The following is an 11,447-nucleotide window of genomic DNA, read 5'->3' on the forward strand; positions in this document are numbered from 1 at the left end:
CCATCACAATCCCCAGGCTGTTTTTTGCCTTTAGAGCCCTTAGAGTTTGCCTCTGGAGCACTTGAGACACGTTTATTTTCATAATTATTTGATTTCTGTCTGCCGTCCTCGTCAGGCCAAGTCCGCCGGGGCCGGGATCTGGGCTATTTATGCCTGGGACCAGGTGCGTGCTCAGAAGCCGTCTTGTTGACCTGACATTTTCGAACCCTCCATGAGAGAGCGATTTTACAAAGGTTTCCAGGCTGACCCCTGGCTCTGCGCCTGGGTTACTCCGCTCCAGTTCCCAGTTGCGTCCTCCAGGCCCCAGTTGCGTCTTCCAGGCCTGGGACCTGCCTGGGTCCCCTTGTCTAGATCCTTTCTGAACATTCTGTAGGGAACAGGGCGGTGCCGGGTTATTCTACCCAAAGCCTGCGTTTGTAAATGTCCATGTGCAGCGTCTGGGGTTGGGGGTGGAGGAAGCGACACAACGGGTGAAAGTCAAGGTCGAACCCAGGCACTGGGGAAAGGAGACATCGTGAGCGAAAGAACACGCGCAGCAGCTGGGGAGTGGAGACCCCGGGCAGAGCGGGAGGAGGAAGCCGGGTGTAGGATGGAGCCGCCCCCAGTGGCTGCTGCGAAGCCTGCTGGCTCCTGGCCGGCCCCAAACCCTGCAACCTGCGCCGTGTGCCTTCCCGCAGGCGGCGCTGCCCGGGCGCGCGGGGAGGACCCTGGGGCTGCGTGTGGGCTGCGGGGATGCGGGGACGGGAAGCGCGTCATCGCTGAGGGCTCAAGCCACAATCTGGATCAACAGGGGCCTGGAATCATGCCACGTGGTGCCCGCTGCTTCTCTTTTCATCACCCTTGGTGGGAAACGTTCCACAGCCTGGACTTTCATGCCCGCCTGAGGTGGGCCTGGGTCACCCACACCTGCGGCCTTGAAAGGAGCCCCTGCCGAATCCTCAGCGGGAGGTGGTGGAAGCGACGGTCATTCAAGCAAATCTGTATTTCACCCAGAAAAGGTGAAATCGGTGCCAACGTTGCCCTGCCTGTGATCCCAGTTCCCGTAGAAACAGACCAACATCAAGATGGAGATGGAGAAGTTCATGCCTCACACGCGGAAGCCGTTAGAACTGTGATGAATCCAGCCCCGGCTCTGCCAGGGGTGGTACCACCGATGCCTGAAACTCTGCCTTCGCTGCTTAGAAAGCTGGCCTCCTACTCCACCCCTAGGGGAGACAGGGTCTAGGGGCTGCAAGGGATAGGAATGGCCCTGGGAGGGCAGCCGCCTGCTCCACCTGCAGTTGGTCCTTGCTGCTGTCACCTTTAAAAAAAAATTTCTTTTTTTGAAACTGAGTCTCGCTCTGTTGCCCAGGCTGGAGTACAGAGGCGCGATCTTGGCTCATTGCGACCTCCACCTCCCAGGTTCAAGCGATTCTTGTGCCTCAGCCTCCTGAGTGTGTGCCACCTCACCTGGCTAATTTTTGTATTTTTGGTAGAGATGGGGTTTCACCATGTTGGTCAGCCTGGTCGGGAACTCCTGACCTCAGGTGATCCGCCCACCTCAGACTCCCAAAATGCTGGGATTACACGCGTTAGCCACCACACTCTGTCAGCCATTAGCTTTTTACAGAAAGCTTGGGAACTGCTCTAGGCCCCCCATGGTGGTGTGTGTGAGAGAGAACACACACAGAAACACACATACAGACACACACACGAGCCTGGAAAAACTTAAGTCTAATCAGAGCATTAGGTCCTATTTTACAAAAGGGAGAGGAGCTTATTAGTTCCTTGGGGAGACTGATCATATGAATGGAAAATGTTGACCAAAGGGGACAAGTGAAAGTCATGAGGTCAAGGCCATAAGCTAGGTGGACAGGGCAGCCAGGTATACGGGCAAGACTCCTGGCTTAGAATACGGATGAGCTTAAAGCTCCTCTTGGATTCTCCCTCTATTATGCTAATGGGACATAGTTTTTTAAATGTACAAATGATAATACCAGCAGCTTCTAAGAATGAGATTCTATGGGTGAGAATCCGTGATGCTATTAAAACACAGGATAAATTAAGGAGTAGGATGTGCTATTTGAAAGACAGAGGAGGAAAGTCAAAGTTTTGCCGGCTGTGCTGTCTTTCCTTTGGTGATGGCGTCTGTGCGTGTTTGGAGGCTTCTGAGTGCGGCTCAGTGCTGGCTCCCCTTCCCTGGGATCACACCCTCACCTGAAGTGAGAGGACCGTAGGTGTCTCAAGTATACACCAGCTCTGATAGCTGATCACCATGTGGTTCTGGCTTCTCTCTTCAGTGACTTTCTTTCAAATGGTGCCTTTTGGAATGGCTGTTGGAGAAGTAAAGGGCTGAGTGCATCCGACTCCCCGTGGGGTCCTGTGGCTGAGAAGTCGGTGCGCTAGGGAGGGAGATAAGCCGCACTTTCCTCTCAAACATCCTACAAGGTGCCTCAAGAGGCTTAAGGGCCTTATAATCATTTGGCAGCCTCATCCCTCACTTAGAACTGTGGATTGGCTTACTTGCCTTATAAAGCCCATATGTTTTCTTTTCTTTTCTTTTCTTTTCTTTTTTTTTTTTTTGAGACAGAATTTCGCTCTGTTGTCCAGCCTGGAGTGGAGTGGCATGATCTCGGCTCACTGCAACCTCTACCTCCTGGGTTCACGTGATTTTCCTGCCTCAGCCTTCTGAGTAGCTGGGATTACAGGTGCATGCCACCATGTTCGGCTAATTTTTGTATTTTTAGTAGAGACGGGGTTTCACCACGTTGATCAGGCTGGTCTCGAACTTTTGACCCATGATCTGCCCGCCTTGGCCTCCCAAAGTGCTGGGATTACAGGCATGAGCCACCACAGCCAGCCAAAGCCCATATGTTTTCTTAAAATCATTTTCAGGTAAGCTTTTTCCATGGGTTTTCATGATGATATAACGTACTCAGAACCCGTAGACAGTTCACTTAAAAAAAAGATGACCTCTTCCAAATGGTTCTATTTCTTTCTCTGGCTTTTTGGTGTCAAGATGACAAGTGGCTGGGAGGTGTGGGGTCTGTGTAGGAAGTCTCCCACATGGCCACACTGAGAATGTTTATTGTAGAAAGGGAACTTTTGCCCTGTGAAGTCACCTCCTCCGAGTCACCAGTAGCTTTCTGATATTCTATCACAGGAAATTCCTGGTGGTCCACAAAAGCAGTCTTCTGAGTGCAGCTGCAGAGGGCGGGAGACAGAAAATAATTGCTGAATTTGACAGTAAGGTCTGGGGACCTGTGTGCAGGGGTGGCCCAGCACCTGGGCTCTGTGAGCTGCAAACCGGGAGGCTCTTTGAACAATGTCAGAATAATCCAAGGAGCAAAGGTCAACTGACCTCTCATTGTAATGCATGTAATGCAGAGAAAAAGGTGCTGGAGGATGTCTTTTGTGTCTCAACAAGGTAGTGGGAAATTATATTTAGATTTGGTTGGTTTGAAGATGTAGAAATTAACACCACCTTGTCCCATCTTACCTACCACTTAATATTCATTATCAAAACATCAGCTTAAAAGTTTGGATTGGCAGTGGCCTGCTTGAAGTATCAGAATTGGAATGAAAAACCATCTTACATCTGTGATTTAAACGGAAAACATTAGCACGCTCCAGATATTTCTGCATCAGCTTCAAATCTCTGTGTGGCATAGGTCAAATCCCTTGATACTCTGGGCCTTCGCTGTCTTATCTGTAAATAAGGGAATTTCCTGAATCTTTATTCTTACAGATTTAAGATCCTGGCATTCTACTTTTTTCCATGTCCTTACCTAGGGAGGAGCAGGCACCATCTGGCACCCTGACTGGGTGGGGGACCTGGGACATTGTGTCTCCAGGCTGTGCCCAGGACTGGAGGATTTCACAGTACAAGCGTTCTTTCCCTAGAGTATCTGCTGCTCTGACTTTGTAGTATAAGAATTGGAATGAACAGTACAGTCTGAAAGATCAGTAGAGGTTGAAATAGAGATTGATTTCTCTGAAATAATGATAACTCTTCATCTGAGATTGTTTGTAGGCTTTTAAAAAACCACCTAAAAACCACCTAAATGGGTGTTTTTTGTTTCTGGAGTCCTATGCAACAAGTCTAGGCTTTGAGTTAAATCTTTCATGTTTTCTATCAATGGTTTTTTTTCTGAGTGCCTTCAATGTGCCAAGTTGCTTGCACGAGCCGGTCCACTGACAGAGGGTCTCTCCCTGACCAACTCAGCCTCCTCTGGTTCCTCTTCCTGACTAGCCCTTGACTTTTGGACTTCCCTTTCCATTTTCACATCGTCCAGCTTTAGCGAGAATACCTTAAAGTTGGTTTAGCCACAACCCCCCACCATTGATATCTGGTCACCATTGATATCTAATGATTCTCAGTATCTGGTCACTTTCTTCACCCCCTACCATCCCTTTGATGTCTGATCACCCTGGCCTGGCTTCAACTAGAATCCTCTCATGTCGGTTCAGCCAGATTCTCTCTTACCTCTGATGTTTCCTCTTAATAATTTTCCGTCCACTGACCCTCACCCTTGTCCTAGGCTATCAAATCCTCACTTTCCCTTGCTGTATTCAGAGTTGAGCACAATTCTGTTTAACTATTGTCAAGCTCTGGTCTTCTGTGGACCATCTCAAAGGCAACAATCTCATCTGCTGTTTTAGAACTGCTGCAGTGGCCAGGCACGGTGGCTCACGCCTGTAATCCCCGCACTTTGGGAGGCTGAGGCGGGCAGATCACCTGAGGTCAGGAGTTCGAGACCAGCCCAGCCAACATGGTGAAACCCCCGTCTCTATAAAAATAAATAAATAAATAAAATAAAAATAAAAAAGAAAAGAGAGTTTTCAGGTCCCACCCCAGGCCTACTGAGTTAAAAACTCTGGGAATGAGGCCCAGGGGGTCTTAAAAAAAAAAAAAAAAAAAGAACTGCTGCAGTGGGGCTAGCCTGAAGAACACTTCCATGTCCCCGTTATTCTCTCTGCAGTAAGGTGGAAGGCCCAGGAGGGGCATGAATTCACAGGGGCCCAGGCAGCGATGAAGTTGGGAAGAGAGATTCAATAGTCTTCGTGGCCTTCGGTTGGCAGCTTGCATGTCCTACCCATACAACTGGCGGCTGCTGCACACCTCCCACCAGCCACAACAATTCATGGAAATTAATAAATGCATTTATTGGGAGAGGTCATGGGTAAAACAGGAAAATCAGTCCCCCAGCTTCCCAGACAAATACTCTAGAATTGAGTTTCAATAGAAACCAACAGCCTCTTTCACAGCACTGAGTATTTATAGCAAACAGAAGTGGTTCAAATTCTTAGGTAGTTCAGCAAGGTTAAGTACAGTTCTTGTGTTTGTTTAGGTAACTGATATGTTTGGAGGAGGTTTATGTCACAAAATAGCAAGTGCTAGAAATTCTGGGGTGTGCGAAGACTGAATCAATAAGCCTGATTATCCTTTTTTCAGACTGCAGTCGTAGAGAGCAATCATTTTTTGCTTAAAACTGGCATGCACTTTAATGAGGGAAAAATTAGCCTTTTCAATATATGTTGCTGGAAGAAGTGGATACCCACATGCAAAAGAATGGAATCGAACTTCTTTCTTATATGCAAAATCAGCTCAAAATAGATCATAGACCTAAATGAAATAACAAAAATTATTAAATTCTTAGAAGAAAACCCAAGAGTAAATGTGGTTTTGTATTAGTCAATGCTTAGTTATCACATTGGAAGCACAAGAATCCAAGTAAAAAATAGAAAAATAAGACTATATAAAAAATTAAACCTTCCGTGCTGCAAATGATACAACAGGAAAATGAAAAGATAACTCAAAGAATGGCAGGAAGTATTCGGAAATCATACATCTGATAAGAAACTGATATCCAGAATATATAAAGAGCTCTTACAAGTCAACAACAAAAAGATAAGTAATCCGGTTAAACAATGGGAAAAGATTTGAGTAGCCATTTGTCCAAAGAAGATATACAAATGACCAATAAGCACATGGAAAGATGCTGACCATCATCAGCTATTAGAGAGATGCATTGAGGGCTGGGTGCGATGGCTCACACCTGTAATCCCAGCACTTTGGGAGGCTGAGGTGGGCAGATCATGAGGTCAGGAGATCGAGACCATCCTGGCCATGGTGAAACCTTGTCTCTACAAAAAATTAGCAGGTCATGGTGGTGTGCGCCTGCAGTCCCAACTATTCAGGAGGCTGAGGCAGGGGAATCGCTTGAATCTGGGAGACAGAGGTTGCGGTGAGCTGAGATTGTGCCACTGCATTCCAGCCTGGTGAAAGAGGAAGACTGTCTCAAAAAAACAAAACAAAACAAAAAACACATGAGATGCCACTGCAGGCCCACTGGGTTGACTATATTAAAGAAAGACAATAACAAGTGTTGACCAGGATATGGAGAAACTGGAACCCTTGCACACTCTTGGTAGGGCAGCTGCTGTGGAAGGCAGTTTGACATAGAGGTACCATGTGAGCCTGCAATTTCGTGACTACATATACGCCCCCAAAATTAAAAAGACATGTACGCACAAAGGCTTGTACAGGAATGTTCTTAGTAGCATTATTCATAATAGCCAACAAGTAGAAATAGCTCAAATGTCTATCAAATGATGAATGGATAAGCCAAATGTGGTATATCCATCAGGAGTGGAGTACAATTCAGCAGTAAAAAGGAAGTACTGATACATGCTGTGACATGGATAAACCTTGAAAACATGCTAAGTAAATGAAGCCAGGCACAGAAGACCACCTGTTGTATGGTTCTTTTTATATTAATGTCCAGAATAGGCAAATCTATAGAGATAGAAAGCAGTTGAATGCCAGGGTATGGTGGCTCATGCCTATAATCTCAGCACTTGGGAGGCAGAGCCAGGCAGATCACTTGAGGCCAGGAGTTCGAGACCACTCTGGCCAACATGGCAAAACTATCTCTACTAAAAATACAAAAATTAGCTGGGGCTGGTGGCACACGCCTGTACTCCCAGCTACTTGAGAGGTTGAGGCAGGAGAATTGCTTGAACCCAGCAGGCAGAGGTTGCAGTGAGCTGAGATCATACCATTCCACTACAGCCTGGGTGACAGAGGGAGACCCTGTCTCAAAAAAAAAAAAAAAAAAAGTAGTGAATGGTTTTCTAGGGCTGGTGTGAAAGTGTGTGTGTGAGTGTGTGGGTGTAGTTGTTGGGAGAGTCATTGCTAATGGGATTCTATTTGGGGTGATGTGAAGATCCTAAACGCAGATTGTGGTGATAGTGATTTACAACTCTGTGAACATACCCTGGGAATACCTCGTATACTTTCAGTGGGTGTTCTTACATATATGAGTTATATCTCGATACATCCTTTAGAGGAATTGGCACTTGGGGGGGTGGGTGATAAGACATTATGATGCCCTTACTAGGCCTGCTGCCACTCCTGCTCCCCTTTTCTCCCTCTCACCAGATCCCGGTTCCAGACAGTCAAAGAGAGGCCTCATCCATCTGGGCTGTGACGTAGGCTCTACTCCTTCCTCTTCCTTGTCTGAGTTCCACAGAGAGAAAAGAGACTAACAACAAGAAAACCTTCAGGCTGTTTTTAGTTACAGAGAAAAGAAAAAGATGACCTAACACATTACAAAAATTACATACCTTTTATTGTGCCTTTCTCTCCAGAGCTTTAGAGATGTTTTTAGTACCTCAAAGAATCTTTTTATAAATTATAAATATTTCTATATTAGAAATTGACACTACCTATGATACTCTGCTTAGTTCCTTCCCTTTTACATATTTAAAATACTCATATATATATATATATATAGAGAGAGAGAGAGAGAGACAGAATGTGCATTAGTGCATTATTCTAACTAGACTTATTCTAAATAAGACTCAAAAGAATCTTATTTTCCTGTGTTATTTTATTTTTATTTATTTATTTTTGAGATAGGGTCTTGCTGTGTCATGCAGGCTGGAGTGCAGTGGTGTGATCTTGGCTCACTGCAACCTCCCCGTCCTGGGCTCTAGCAATTCTCCCACCTCAGCCTCTGGAGTAGGTGGGACTACAGGCGTGTGCCAACACATCCAGCTAATTTTTGTGTAGAATTTTGTATTTTGGGTAGAGACAGAGTTTTGCCCTGTTGGCCAGGCTGGACTCGAACTCTTAGACTCAAGTGATCTGCCCTCCATGGCCTCCCAAAGTGCTGGGATTACAGCTGTGAGCCACCGTGCTCGCTTTGTTCTTTGTAATAGAATTTTTTTTTTCTTTGAGATGGAGTCTCACTCTGTCACCCAGGCTTGCATTCAGTGGCACAATCTTGGCTTACTGCAACTTCCGCCTCCTGGGTTCAATTGATTCTACTGCCTCAGCCTCCCAAGTAGTTGGAATTACAGGCGCCAGCACACCTGGCTAATTTTTGTGTTTTTAGGAGAGATGGGGTTTTACCATGTTGGCCTGGCTGGTCTCGAACTCCTGACCTCAGGTGATCCACCCGCCTCGGCCTCCCAAACTGCTGGAATCATAGGTGTGAGACCCCATGCCCAGCCTTTAATAGAATTTCTTATGGTATCTTTTTTTTTTTTTTTTTTTTTTAGATGGAGTCTTGCTCTGTCACCCATGTTGGAGTGCATTGGCACAATCTCAGCTCACTGCAACCTCTGCTTCCCTGGTTCAAGTGATTCTCCTGTTTCAGCCCTCTGAGTAGCTGGGACTACAGGCACTCACCACCATGCCTTGCTAATTTTTTGTATTTTTAGTAGAGACGGGGTTTCACCATGTTAGCCAGGGTGGTCTTGATCTCCTGACCTCATGATCCACCCGCCTCAGCCTCCCAGAGTGTTGAGATTACAGGCGTGAGTCTCCATGCCCAGGCTCTTTTTTTAAATTAAAAAAAAAATTTTGTGAGTACGTACTAAGTGTATGTATTTATGGGGCACATGAGATGTTTTGATATAGGCATGCAATGTACATTTATCCTTTGAGTTGCAAATAACCCAATTACATTCTTTATGTTACTTTAAAATACACAATTAAGTTATTATATTGACTATAGTTACCCTATTGTGCTATCAAATAGTAGGTCTTATTCCTTCTTTCTATTTTTTTTTTGGTACCTATCTTATGGAATCCTTTTGTTAACCATCACTGGTTGTGGTGGCCATGAGAAGGAATATTTTAGGTTTTCTACTTGCAGAGTGTATGGTTGAACACGGTTCTAGATGGCTAATTCTTATATCTATCACTACGTAGATGCAGAGGACACACTGCTCATGGCTGCTCCCAGAGAATGGTTGAATACAGCAGGGATGCTAGGATCTGTTCTTGGACGTCTCTAACAGGTCACTTTGGCTCTAGGACTCTCCATCACCCTTGCTGAAACTTTTTCAGAACTACACCGTAGTCTCCATACGCGAGCCATCCAGCCTTCCTCCCCTCATGGAATGGGAGACCGTGTTACACAGGACACCGCCCTTGACTGCTCCTGGTCCATTGACTACACTGGATCCTTGACCTCTCTTAGGGCTATCAGTGGTGCTTCACCATTGCTGACGCTTCTTCAGGCTGCAGAGTTATTGTTCTAGTCTGATTAGCCAACTTCTGTCAGACCATGGTAGCCCGTGAGACTGATCCATGTCATGTGTCTGGTTGTCTGGACCATTTGCATTCCAACAATGAGGAGCATTTTTTGCAAAGGGGAGTCAACAGTGGCCTAATTGTCAAGGTATTTGATGGAGAATTTGTGTGTTCCTGATATGGTTTGGATGCCTGTGTCCACAAATCTCATGTTAAAATGTAATCTCCGGTGTTGGAGGTAGGGTCTGGTGGGAAGTGTTTAGATCATGGGGGCAGATCTGTCATGAATGGCTTGGTGCTATCCTTGCAGTAATGAGTGGGTTCTTGCTCCATGAGTTCATGCAAGATCTGAGGTTTTTTTTTTCTTTTTTTTAGACTAAGTCTCTCTGTGTCACCCAGGCTGGAGTGCAGTGGCACCAACTCGACTCACTGCAACCTCTGCCTCTGGGGTTCATTTTCCTGCCTCAGCCTCACGAGTATCTAGGATTACAGGCACCCACCATCATGCCTCGCTAATTTTTGTATTTTTGTAGAGACAGAGTTTCACCACGTTGGCCAGGCTGGTCTTGAACTCCTGACCTCAGGTGATCCACCTGCCTTAGCCTCCCAAAGTGCTGCAATTACAGGGGTGAGCCACCGTGCCCAGCCAAGATCTGAGTTTTTAAAAGAGCCTGGAGCTTCCTGCTGTTTCTCTTGTTCTCTCTCACCACGTGTTACAAGGGCTCCCCCTTTGCCTTCCACCATGTCTGTAAGTTTCCTGAGTCCTCACCAGAGGCAGATGCTGGTGCTATGCTGCTTGTACAGCCTGCAGAACTGTGAGCCAAATAAATCTCTTTTCTTTATAAGTTACTCAGTTGTAGGTATTATTTTGTAGCAACACAAATGGACCAGCACAGCTCCCTACCATTCATAAGCTTCTTCTGTTGAGTATTGAAACTGTCTCCTCAAAAACAGACTGAAAATTATTTCTCATTCTGCTCTCTCACCTTGTCCTGGTCCATGCACCTCAGTGAGGCAGTTTGGTCACCGAATTTGGTGTCTCCAGAAAGGAATTACCTTCTCTTGGCTGCTTCCTGGGTAATGATCAGGACAAAAGATGTGAGAGTGATCATCAAGAGTGCGACGTGGCTGGGCACAGTGGCTCGCACCTGTAATCCCGGCACTTTGGGAGGCTGAGGTGGGCGGATCAGCTGAGATCACAACTTTGAGACCAGCCTGGCCAACATGGTGAAACCCCATCTTTACCAAAAATACAAAAATGGGCTAGGCATGGTGGTGCACACCTGTAGTCCCTCCTACTCAGGAGGCTGAGGCAGGAAAACCGCTTGAACTGGGGAGGGGACAGTTGCAGTGAGCCAAGATCACACCACTGCACTCCATCCTGGGTGACAGAGGGAGACTGTTGAAAAAAAAAAGTGTGAAACCCAGTCTGGGCAACATGGTGAGACTCCATCTCTACAAAAAATTGAAAAACTAGCCAGGCATGGTGGCATGGACATGTGTGAAGAGGACATACTCCTAGCCACTTGGGAGGCTGAGGTGAGAGGATCACTGGAGTCTGGGAGGTTGAGGCTACAGTGAGCTATGACTGAACCTCTGTTCTATAGCCTAGGTGACAGAGTAAGATCCTGTCTCAAAAAAAAAAAAAAAAAAGGAAAGGAAAAAAAGGCTGGGCACAGTGGTTCACACCTGTAATCCCAGCACTTTGGGAGACTGAGGCAGTTGGGCAGATCACCAGGTTGGGAGTTCGAGACCATCCTATCTAACCCAGTGAAACCCCGTCTCTACTAAAAATTAAAAAAAACATTAACCGGGTTTGGTGGCTGGTGCCTGTAGTCCCAGCTACTCGGGAGGCTGAGGCAGGAGAGTCACTCGAACCTGGGAGGCGAAGGTTGCAATGAGCCAAGATTGCGCTACTGCA

Source organism: Cebus imitator, unplaced genomic scaffold, assembly GCF_001604975.1.
Source record: "Cebus imitator isolate Cc_AM_T3 unplaced genomic scaffold, Cebus_imitator-1.0 Scaffold73, whole genome shotgun sequence".
In the NCBI taxonomy this organism is placed as follows: domain Eukaryota; kingdom Metazoa; phylum Chordata; class Mammalia; order Primates; family Cebidae; genus Cebus; species Cebus imitator.